Genomic DNA, 12,103 nt, shown 5'->3' on the forward strand with positions numbered 1-12,103 from the left:
CTCAGGTCAGTGCTCAGGGACAGTGCTCAGGGACAGTGCTCAGGGTCTCTTCCAAAGATAGTGCTCAGGGACAGTGCTCAGGGACAGTGCTCAGGGACAGTGGTAAAGGGCTGTGCTCAGGGCCCGTGCTCAGGGACAGTGCTCAGGGCCTATGCTCAGGTATAGTGCTGCGGGACAGTGCTCAGGGACAGTGGTAAGGGGCTGTGCTCAGGCATAGTGCTCAGGGACAGTGTTCAGGGACAGTACTCAGTTACTGTGCTCAAGGACACTGGTAAAGGGCTGAGCTCCGGGACAGTGCTCCGGGATAGTGCTCTGGAACAGTGCTCAGGGACAGTGCTCAGGGACAGTGCTCAGGGTCAGTGCTCAGGGTCAGTGCTCAGGGTCAGTGCTCAGGGTCAGTGCTCAGGGACAGTGCTCATTTACGGTGCTGAGGGGCAGTGCTCAGGGACATTGCCCACGGACAGTGCTCAGGGACAGTGCTCAGGGACAGTGCTCAGGGACAGTGCTCAGGGACAGTGCTCAGGGACAGTGGTAAGGGGCTGTCCTCGGGGATATTGATCAGGGACAGTGATCATGGGCATCTCTCAGGGACAGTGCACAGGGGCAGAGGTAAGGGGCTGTGCTCAGGGATAGTGTTCAGGGTTAGTGCTCAGGGCCCATGCTCAAGGACAGTGGTAAGGGGCTGTGCTCAGGGCCAGTGCTCAGGGACAGTGCTCATGTTTAGTGCTCAGTTACTATGCTCAGGGACACTGCTCAGGGACACTGCTCAGGGACACTGCTCAGGGACACTGCTCAGGGACACTGCTCAGGGACACTGCTCAGGGACACTGCTCAGGGACACTGCTCAGGGACACTGCTCAGGGACACTGCTCAGGGTCAGTGCTCGGGGACAGTGCCCATGGTCAGTGCTCAGGGACAGTGCTCAGGGACACTGCTCAGGGACAGTGGTAAAGGACTGTGCTCAGGGAGAGTGCTCAGGGCCATTGCTCAGGGCCAGTGATCGTGGACAGTGCTCAGCGCCTATGCTCACGGACTTTGGTAACGGGCTGTGCTCAGGGCCACTGCTCAGGGACAGTGCTCAGGGACAGTGCTTAGTTACTGTGCTCAGGATCAGTGCCCAGTGTCAATGCTTAGGGTCACTGCTCAGGGACTTTGCCCATTGTCAGTGCTCAGGGACAGTGCTCAGGGACAGTGCTCAGGGACAGTGCTCATGGACAGTGCTCAGGGACAGTGCTCAGGGTCAGTGCTCAGGTCAGTGCTCAGGGACAGTGCTCAGGGACAGTGCTCAGGGACAGTGCTCAGGGTCTCTTCCAAAGATAGTGCTCAGGGACAGTGCTCAGGGACAGTGCTCAGGGACAGTGGTAAAGGGCTGTGCTCAGGGCCCGTGCTCAGGGACAGTGCTCAGGGCCTATGCTCAGGTATAGTGCTGCGGGACAGTGCTCAGGGACAGTGGTAAGGGGCTGTGCTCAGGCATAGTGCTCAGGGACAGTGTTCAGGGACAGTACTCAGTTACTGTGCTCAAGGACACTGGTAAAGGGCTGAGCTCCGGGACAGTGCTCCGGGATAGTGCTCTGGAACAGTGCTCAGGGACAGTGCTCAGGGACAGTGCTCAGGGACAGTGCTCAGGGACAGTCCCCAGGGACAGTGCCCAGGGACAGTGCTCAGGGACAGTGCCCAGAGACAGTGCTCAGGCACAGTGCCCAGAGACAGTGCTCAGGGACAGTGCTCAGGGGCATTTCTAAGGAATAGTACTCAGGAGCCGTGATTAGGGACTGTGATCAGCAGCAGTGCTCAGGGTCATTGCTCAGTTAGAGTGCTCAGTTACATGCTCATGGTCAGTGCTCAGGGACAGTGATCAATGGGTAGTGCTCAGGGACAGTGCTCAGGGACAGTGCTCAGGGACAGTGCTCAGGGACAGTGCTCAGGGACAGTGCTCAGGGACAGTGATCAGGGACAGTGCTCAGGGACAGTGGTAAAGGGCTGTGTTCAGGGATAGTGCTCAGGGACAGTGCTCAGGGCCCATGCTCATGGACAGTGCTCAGGGACGGTGGTCAGGGATGGTACTCAGTTACTGTGCTCAGGGACAGTGCCCAGTGTCAATGCTGGGGTCACAGCTCAGGGTCAATGCTCAGGGACAGTGCCCATGGTAAGTGCTCAGGGGCAGTGCTCAGGGGCAGTGCTCAGGGACAGTGCTCAGGGACAGTTCTCAGGGACAGTTCTCAGGGACAGTTCTCAGGGACAGTTCTCAGGGACAGTTCTCAGGGACAGTTCTCAGGGACAGTGCTCAGGGACAGTGCTCAGGGACAGTGCTCAGGGACAGTTTTCAGGTACAGTGTTCAGGGACAGTGTTCAGGGACAGTGATCAGGGACAGTGTTCAGGCACAGTGTTCGGGGTCATTTATCCACAGTAGTGCTCAGGGCCTATTCCACGGATGGTGCTCAGGGACAGTGCTCAGTGACAGTGGTAAGGGGCTGTCCTCGGGGATATTGATCAGGGACAGTGATCATGGGAATCTCTCAGGGACAGTGCACAGGGGCAGTGGTAAGGGGCTGTGCTCAGGGATAGTGTTCAGGGTTAGTGCTCAGGGCCCATGCTCAAGGACAGTGGTAAGGGGCTGTGCTCAGGGCCAGTGCTCAGGGACAGTGCTCATGTTTAGTGCTCAGTTACTATGCTCAGGGACACTGCTCAGGGACACTGCTCAGGGACACTGCTCAGGGACACTGCTCAGGGACACTGCACAGGGACACTGCACAGGGACACTGCACAGGGACACTGCACAGGGACACTGCTCAGGGACACTGCTCAGGGACACTGCACAGGGACACTGCTCAGGGACACTGCACAGGGACACTGCACAGGGACACAGCACAGGGACAGTGCTCAGGGACAGTGCTCAGGGTCAGTGCCCATGGTCAGTGCCCATGGTCAGTGCTCAGGGACACTGCTCAGGGACACTGCTCAGGGACAGTGGTAAAGGACTGTGCTCAGGGACAGTGCTCAGGGCCATTGCTCAGGGCCAGTGATCGTGGACAGTGTTCAGCGCCTATGCTCACGGACTTTGGTAACTGGCTGTGCTCAGGGCCACTGCTCAGGGACAGTGCTCAGGGACAGTGCTTAGTTACTGTGCTCAGGATCAGTGCCCAGTGTCAATGATCAGGGTCACTGCTCAGGGACTTTGCCCATTGTCAGTGCTCAGGGACATTGCTCCGGAACAGTGCACAGGGACAGTGCTCAGGGACAGTGCTCAGGGGCCATGATCAGCAGCACTGCTCAGGCACAGTGATCAGGGGCAGTGCTCAGGGACAGTGCTCAGGGACATTGCTCAGGGACAGTGCTCAGGGACAGTGCCCATGGACAGTGCTCAGGGATAGTGCCCAGAGACAGTGCTCAGGGAAAGTGCTCAGGGAAAGTGCTCAGGGTCAGTGCTCAGGGTCAGTGCTCAGGTCAGTGCTCAGGGACAGTGCTCAGGGACAGTGCTCAGGGACAGTGCTCAGGGACAGTGCTCAGGGACAGTGCTCAGGGACAGTGCTCAGGGACAGTGCTCAGGGTCTCTTCCAAAGATAGTGCTCAGGGACAGTGCTCAGGGACAGTGCTCAGGGACAGTGGTAAAGGGCTGTGCTCAGGGCCCGTGCTCAGGGACAGTGCTCAGGGCCTATGCTCAGGTATAGTGCTGCGGGACAGTGCTCAGGGACAGTGGTAAGGGGCTGTGCTCAGGCATAGTGCTCAGGGACAGTGTTCAGGGACAGTACTCAGTTACTGTGCTCAAGGACACTGGTAAAGGGCTGAGCTCCGGGACAGTGCTCCGGGATAGTGCTCTGGAACAGTGCTCAGGGACAGTGCTCAGGGACAGTGCTCAGGGACAGTGCTCAGGGACAGTGCTCAGGGACAGTCCCCAGGGACAGTGCCCAGGGACAGTGCCCAGGGATAGTGCCCAGAGACAGTGCTCAGGGATAGTGCCCAGAGACAGTGCTCAGGGACAGTGCCCAGAGACAGTGCTCAGGGACAGTGCTGAGGGGCATTTCTAAGGAATAGTACTCAGGAGCCGTGATTAGGGACTGTGATCAGCAGCAGTGCTCAGGGTCATTGCTCAGTTAGAGTGCTCAGTTACATGCTCATGGTCAGTGCTCAGGGACAGTGATCAATGGGTAGTGCTCAGGGACAGTGCTCAGGGACAGTGCTCAGGGACAGTGCTCAGGGACAGTGCTCAGGGACAGTGCTCAGGGACAGTGCTCAGGGACAGTGCTCAGGGACAGTGGTAAAGGGCTGTGTTCAGGGATAGTGCTCAGGGACAGTGCTCAGGGCCCATGCTCATGGACAGTGCTCAGGGACGGTGGTCAGGGATGGTACTCAGTTACTGTGCTCAGGGACAGTGCCCAGTGTCAATGCTGGGGTCACAGCTCAGGGTCAATGCTCAGGGACAGTGCCCATGGTAAGTGCTCAGGGGCAGTGCTCAGGGGCAGTGCTCAGGGACAGTGCTCAGGGACAGTTCTCAGGGACAGTTCTCAGGGACAGTTCTCAGGGACAGTTCTCAGGGACAGTTCTCAGGGACAGTTCTCAGGGACAGTGCTCAGGGACAGTGCTCAGGGACAGTGCTCAGGGACAGTGCTCAGGGACAGTTTTCAGGTACAGTGTTCAGGGACAGTGTTCAGGCACAGTGTTCGGGGTCATTTATCCACAGTAGTGCTCAGGGCCTATTCCACGGATGGTGCTCAGGGACAGTGCTCAGTGACAGTGGTAAGGGGCTGTCCTCGGGGATATTGATCAGGGACAGTGATCATGGGAATCTCTCAGGGACAGTGCACAGGGGCAGTGGTAAGGGGCTGTGCTCAGGGATAGTGTTCAGGGTTAGTGCTCAGGGCCCATGCTCAAGGACAGTGGTAAGGGGCTGTGCTCAGGGCCAGTGCTCAGGGACAGTGCTCATGTTTAGTGCTCAGTTACTATGCTCAGGGACACTGCTCAGGGACACTGCTCAGGGACACTGCACAGGGACACTGCACAGGGACACTGCACAGGGACACTGCACAGGGACACTGCACAGGGACACTGCACAGGGACAGTGCTCAGGGACAGTGCTCAGGGACAGTGCTCAGGGACAGTGCTCAGGGACAGTGCTCAGGGTCAGTGCTCAGGGTCAGTGCCCATGGTCAGTGCTCAGGGACAGTGCTCAGGGACACTGCTCAGGGACAGTGGTAAAGGACTGTGCTCAGGGACAGTGCTCAGGGCCATTGCTCAGGGCCAGTGATCGTGGACAGTGTTCAGCGCCTATGCTCACGGACTTTGGTAACTGGCTGTGCTCAGGGCCACTGCTCAGGGACAGTGCTCAGGGACACTGCTTAGTTACTGTGCTCAGGATCAGTGCCCAGTGTCAATGATCAGGGTCACTGCTCAGGGACTTTACCCATTGTCAGTGCTCAGGGACATTGCTCCGGAACAGTGCACAGGGACAGTGCTCAGGGACAGTGCTCAGGGGCCGTGATCAGCAGCACTGCTCAGGCACAGTGCTCAGGGGCAGTGCTCAGGGACAGTGCTCAGGGACAGTGCTCAGGGTCAGTTATCCACAGTAGTGCTCAGGGCCTGTTCCACGGATAGTGCTCAGGGACAGTGCGCAGGTTCAGTGCTCAGGGACAGTGCGCAGGTTCAGTGCTCAGGGGCAGTGCTCAGGGTCAGTGCTTAGTGACAGTGATCAGTGACAGTGGTAAGGGGCTGTCCTCGGGGATATTGCTCAGGGACAGTGATCATGGGCAGCGCTCAGGTCCAGTGCACAGGGGCAGTGGTAAGGGGCTCTGCTCAGGGATAGTGCTCAGGGACAGTGCTCAGGGCCCATGCTCAAGGACAGTGGTAAGGGGCTGTGCTCAGGGCCAGTGCTCAGGGACAGTGCTCAGGGACAGTGCTCAGGGACAGTGCTCAGGGCCCGTGCTCAGGGCCCGTGCTCAGGGCCCGTGCTCAGGGGCAGTGCTCAGGGCCAGTGCTCAGGGCCAGTGCTCAGGGCCAGTGCTCAGGGCCATTGCTCAGGGCCAGTGCTCAGGGCCAGTGCTCAGGGCCAGTGCTAAGGGACAGTGCTCAGGGTCAGTGCTCAGGGTCAGTGCCCACGGTAAGTGCTCAGGGACAGTGCTCAGGGACAGTGCTCAGGGACAGTGCTCAGGGTCAGTGCTCAGGGTCAGTGCTCAGGGTCAGTGCTCAGGGTCAGTGCTCAGGGACAGTGCTCAGGGTCAGTGCTCAGGGTCAGTGCTCAGGGTCAGTGCTCAGGGTCAGTGCTCAGGGTCAGTGCTCAGGGTCAGTGCTCAGGGACAGTGCTCATTTACGGTGCTGAGGGGCAGTGCTCAGGGACAGTGCCCACGGACAGTGCTCAGGGACAGTGCTCAGGGACAGTGCTCAGGGACAGTGGTAAGGGGCTGTCCTCGGGGATATTGATCAGGGACAGTGATCATGGGCATCTCTCAGGGACAGTGCACAGGGGCAGAGGTAAGGGGCTGTGCTCAGGGATAGTGTTCAGGGTTAGTGCTCAGGGCCCATGCTCAAGGACAGTGGTAAGGGGCTGTGCTCAGGGCCAGTGCTCAGGGACAGTGCTCATGTTTAGTGCTCAGTTACTATGCTCAGGGACACTGCTCAGGGACACTGCTCATGGACACTGCTCATGGACACTGCTCAGGGACACTGCTCAGGGACACTGCTCAGGGACACTGCTCAGGGACACTGCTCAGGGTCAGTGCTCGGGGACAGTGCCCATGGTCAGTGCTCAGGGACACTGCTCAGGGACACTGCTCAGGGACAGTGGTAAAGGACTGTGCTCAGGGAGAGTGCTCAGGGCCATTGCTCAGGGCCAGTGATCGTGGACAGTGCTCAGCGCCTATGCTCACGGACTTTGGTAACGGGCTGTGCTCAGGGCCACTGCTCAGGGACAGTGCTCAGGGACAGTGCTTAGTTACTGTGCTCAGGATCAGTGCCCAGTGTCAATGCTTAGGGTCACTGCTCAGGGACTTTGCCCATTGTCAGTGCTCAGGGACAGTGCTCAGGGACAGTGCTCATGGACAGTGCTCAGGGTCAGTGCTCAGGGTCAGTGCTCAGGGACAGTGCTCAGGGACAGTGCTCAGGGACAGTGCTCAGGGTCTCTTCCAAAGATAGTGCTCAGGGACAGTGCTCAGGGACAGTGCTCAGGGACAGTGCTCAGGGACAGTGCTCAGGGACAGTGCTCAGGGACAGTGCTCAGGGACAGTGCTCAGGGACAGTGGTAAAGGGCTGTGCTCAGGGCCCGTGCTCAGGGACAGTGCTCAGGGCCTATGCTCAGGTATAGTGCTGCGGGACAGTGCTCAGGGACAGTGGTAAGGGGCTGTGCTCAGGCATAGTGCTCAGGGACAGTGTTCAGGGACAGTACTCAGTTACTGTGCTCAAGGACACTGGTAAAGGGCTGAGCTCCGGGACAGTGCCCCGGGATAGTGCTCTGGAACAGTGCTCAGGGACAGTGCTCAGGACAGTGCTCAGGGACAGTGCTCAGGGACAGTGCTCAGGGACAGTGCCCAGGGACAGTGCCCAGGGACAGTGCCCAGGGACAGTGCTCAGGGACAGTGCCCAGAGACAGTGCTCAGGGACAGTGCCCAGAGACAGTGCTCAGGGACAGTGCTGAGGGGCATTTCTAAGGAATAGTACTCAGGAGCCGTGATTAGGGACTGTGATCAGCAGCAGTGCTCAGGGTCATTGCTCAGTTAGAGTGCTCAGTTACATGCTCACGGTCAGTGCTCAGGGACAGTGATCAATGGGTAGTGCTCAGGGACAGCGCTCAGGGACACTGTTCAGGGGCTATGCTCAGGGACAGTGGTAAGGGACTGTGCTCGGTGCCAGTGGTAAGGGGCTGTGTTCAGGGATAGTGCTCAGGGACAGTGATCAGTTACTGGGCTCAAGGACAGTGCTCAGGGACAGTGCTCAGGGACAGTGCTCAGGGACAGTGCTCAGGGACAGTTTTCAGGGACAGTTTTCAGGGACGGTGGTCAGGGATGGTACTCAGTTACTGTGCTCAGGGACAGTGCCCAGTGTCAATGCTGGGGTCACTGTTCAGGGCCCATGCTCAGGGACAGTGCCCATGCTAAGTGCTCAGGGGCAGTGCTCAGGGACAGTGCTCAGGGACAGTGCTCAGGGACAGTGCTCAGGGACAGTGCTCAGGGACAGTGCTCAGGGTCATTTATCCATAGTAGTGCTCAGGGCCTGTTCCACGGATAGTGCTCAGGGACAGTGCGCAGGTTCAGTGCTCATGGACAGTGCTCAGGGGCAGTGCTCAGGGGCAGTGCTTAGTGACAGTGATCAGTGACAGTGGTAAGGGGCTGTCCTCGGGGATATTGCTCAGAGACAGTGATCATGGGCAGCGCTCAGGTCCAGTGCACAGGGGCAGTGGTAAGGGGCTGTGCTCAGGGATAGTGCTCAGGGACAGTGCTCAGGGCCCATGCTCAAGGACAGTGGTAAGGGGCTGTGATCAGGGACAGTGCTCAGGGACAGTGCTCAGGGACAGTGCTCAGGGACAGTGCTCAGGGACAGTGCTCAGGGACAGTGCTCAGGGACAGTGCTCAGGGTCAGTGCTCAGGGTCAGTGCTCAGGGACAGTGCTCATTTACGGTGCTGAGGGGCAGTGCTCAGGGACAGTGCCCACGGACAGTGCTCAGGGACAGTGCTCAGGGACAGCGCTCATGGACAGCGCTCATGGACAGCGCTCATGGACAGGGCTCATGGACAGTGCTCAGGGTCAGTGCTCAGGGACAGTGCTCAGGGACAGTGCTCAGGGACAGTGCTCAGGGTCTCTTCCAAAGATAGTGCTCAGGGACAGTGCTCAGGGACAGTGCTCAGGGACAGTACTCAGGGACAGTACTCAGGGACAGTGGTAAAGGGCTGTGCTCAGGGCCCGTGCTCAGGGACAGTTCTCAGGGCCTATGCTCAAGTACAATGCTCCGGGACAGTGCTCAGGGACAGTGGTAAGGGGCTGTGCTCAGGCATAGTGCTCAGGGACAGTGTTCAGGGACAGTACACAGTTACTGTGCTCAAGGACAGTGGTAAAGGGCTGAGCTCCGGGACAGTGCTCCGGGACAGTGCTCCGGAACAGTGCTCTGGAACAGTGCTCAGGGGCAGTCCTCAGGGACAGTGCTCAGGGACAGTGCCCAAGGACAGGGCTCAGGGACAGGGCTCAGGGACAGTCCCCAGGGACAGTGCCCAGGGACAGTGCTCAGGGACAGTGCCCAGAGACATTGCTTAGGGACAGTGCCCAGAGACAGTGCTCAGGGACAGTGCTCAGGGCCTATGCTCAGGGACAGTGGTAAGGGGTGGTGCTCAGGCATAGTGCTCAGGGACAGTGTACAGGGACAGTGCTCAGTTACTGTGGTCAAGGACAGTGCTAAGGGGCAGTGCTCAGGGACAGTGCTCAGGGACAGTGCTCAGGGACAGTGCTCAGGGACAGTGCTCAGGGGCAGTGCTCAGGGCCAGTGCTCAGGGCCAGTGCTCAGGGCCAGTGCTCAGGGCCAGTGCTCAGGGAAAGTGCTCAGGGAAAGTGCTCTGGGAAAGTGCTCAGGGAAAGTGCTCTGGGAAAGTGCTCTGGGAAAATGCTCTGGGACAGTGCTCAGTTACTGTGCTCAGGGAGAGTGCACTGGGTCAATGCTTAGGGTCAATGCTCAGGGACAGTGCCCATGGTCAGTGCTCTGGGGCAGTGCTCAGGGCCACTGCTCAGGGACAGAGCTCAGGGACAGTGGTAAAGGGCTGTGCTCAGGGCCCGTGCTCAGGGACATTGCTCAGGGCCTATGCTCAGGGACAGTGGTAAGGGGCGGTGCTCAGGCATAGTGCTCAGGGACAGTGTTCAGGGACAGTGCTCAGTTACTGTGGTCAAGGACAGTGCTAAGGGGCAGTGCTCAGGGACAGTGGTAAAGGGCTGAGCTCTGGGACAGTACTCCGGGACAGTGTTCCGGGACAGTGCTCAGGGACATTGCTCAGGGACCCTGTAGAGGGTCAGTGCTCAGGGACAGTGCTTAGGGGCCGTGATCAGCAGCACTGCTCAGGCGCAGTGCTCAGGGACAGTGCTCAGGGACAGTGCCCAGGGACAGTGCCCAGGGACAGTGCCCAGGGACAGTGCCCAGGGACAGTGCCCAGGGACAGTGCCCAGGGACAGTGCTCAGGGACAGTGCCCAGGGACAGTGCTCAGGGACAGTGCCCAGAGACAGTGCTCAGGGACAGTGCTGAGGGACATTTCTAAGTAATAGTACTCAGGAGCCGTGATTAGGGACTGTGATCAGCAGCAGTGCTCACGGTCACTGTTCAGTTAGAGTGCTCAGTTACAGTGCTCACGGTCAGTGCTCAGGGACAGTGCTCACGGTCAGTGCTCAGGGACACTGCTCAATGGGTAGTGCTCAGGGACAGTGCTCAGGGGCCATGCTCAGGGTCAGTGTTCAGGGGCACTGCTCAGGGGCTATGCTCAGGGACAGTGGTAAGGGGCTGTGCTCGGTGCCAGTTGTAAGGGGCTGTGCTCAGGGATAGTGCTCAGGGACAGTGCTCAGGGACAGTGCTCAGTTACTGTGCTCAAGGACAGTGCTCAGGGACAGTGCTCAGGGACAGTGCTCAGGGACAGTGCTCAGGGACAGTGGTAAAGGGCTGTGCTCAGGGACAGTGCTCAGGGACAGTGCTCAGGGACAGTGCTCAGGGACAGTGCTCAGGGACAGTGCTCAGGGACAGTGCTCAGGGACGGTTCTCAGTTACAGTGCTCAGGGACAGTGCCCAGTGTCAATGCTGGGGTCACTGCTCAGGGTCAATGCTCAGGGACAGTGCCCATGGTAAGTGCTCAGGGGCAGTGCTCAGGGACAGTGCTCAGGGACAGTGCTCAGGGACAGTGCTCAGGGACAGTGCTCAGGGACAGTGGTAAGGGGCTGTGCTCAGGGCCAGTGCTCAAGGCCATTGCTCAGAGACAGTGCTCAGGGACAGTGGTAAAGGGCTGTGCTCAGGGACAGTGCTCAGGGACAGTGCTCAGTTACTGTGCTCAAGATCAGTGCTCAGGGACAGTGGTAAAGGGCCGTGCTCAGGGCCCGTGCTCAGTTACTGTGCTCAGGGTCAGTGCCCAGTGTCATTGCTTAGGGTCACTGCTCAGGGACAGTGCTCAGCGCCTATGCTCAGGGACAGTGGTAAGGGGCTGTGCTCAGGGCCAGTGCTCAAGGCCATTGCTCAGGGACAGTGTTCAGGGACAGTGGTAAAGGGCTGTGCTCAGTGACAGTGCTCACGGGCCATGCTCAGGGACAGTGGTACAGGGCTGTGCTCAAGGATAGTGCTCAGGGCCATTGCTCAGGGCCAGTGCTCAGGGCCAGTGCTCAGGGCCAGTGCTCAGGGCCAGTGCTCAGGGCCAGTGCTCAGGGCCAGTGCTCAGGGCCAGTGCTCATGGTTAGTGCTCAGGGTCAATGCTCAGGGTCAGTGCTCAGGGTCAGTGCTCAGGCTCAATGCTCAGGGTCAATGCTCAGGGTCAATGCTCAGGGTCAATGCTCAGGGTCAATGCTCAGGGTCAATGCTCAGGGACAGTGGTAAAGGGCTGTACTCAGAGACAGTGCTCAGTGACAGTGCTCAGGGACAGTGGTAAAGGGCTGTACTCAGGGACAGTGCTCAAGGACAGTAGTAAAGGGCTGTGCTGAGGGATAGTGCTCAGGGTCAGTGCTCAGGGTCAGTGATCAGGGACAATGCTCAGGGACAGTGCTCAAGGCCATTGCTCAGGGGCAGTGCTCATGGACAGTGTTCAGGGACAGTGTTCAGGGACAGTGTTCAGGGACAGTGTTCAGGGACAGTGGTAAAGGGCTCTGCTCAGTGACAGTGCTCACGGGCCATGCTCAGGGACAGTGGTAAAGGGCTGTGCTCAAGGACAGTGCTCAGGGCCATTGCTCAGGGCCAGTGATCGTGGACAGTGCTCAGCGCCTATGCTCACGGACAGTGGTAACGGTCTGTGCTCAGGGCCATTGCTCCGGGACAGTGCTCAGATACAGTGGTAAAGGGCTGTGCTCCGGGCCCGTGTTCAGGGACAGTGCTCAGGGACAGTGCTCAGGGGAAATGCTCAGGGACAGTGGTAAGGGGCTGTGCTCAGGGACAGTGCTCAAGGCCATTGCTC

General features: G+C 58.9%; 1 long non-coding RNA gene across 1 annotated transcript in view; it reads right to left on the reverse strand.

The window, feature by feature from the left end:
• LOC121285654 overlaps window positions 1–12,103 on the reverse strand; it is a 607,888-nt gene that overhangs the window by 485,019 nt on the left and 110,766 nt on the right. The window lies entirely within an intron of this gene.

The sequence above is a fragment of the Carcharodon carcharias genome, chromosome 13 (assembly GCF_017639515.1).
Source record: "Carcharodon carcharias isolate sCarCar2 chromosome 13, sCarCar2.pri, whole genome shotgun sequence".
Lineage (NCBI taxonomy): Eukaryota > Metazoa > Chordata > Chondrichthyes > Lamniformes > Lamnidae > Carcharodon > Carcharodon carcharias.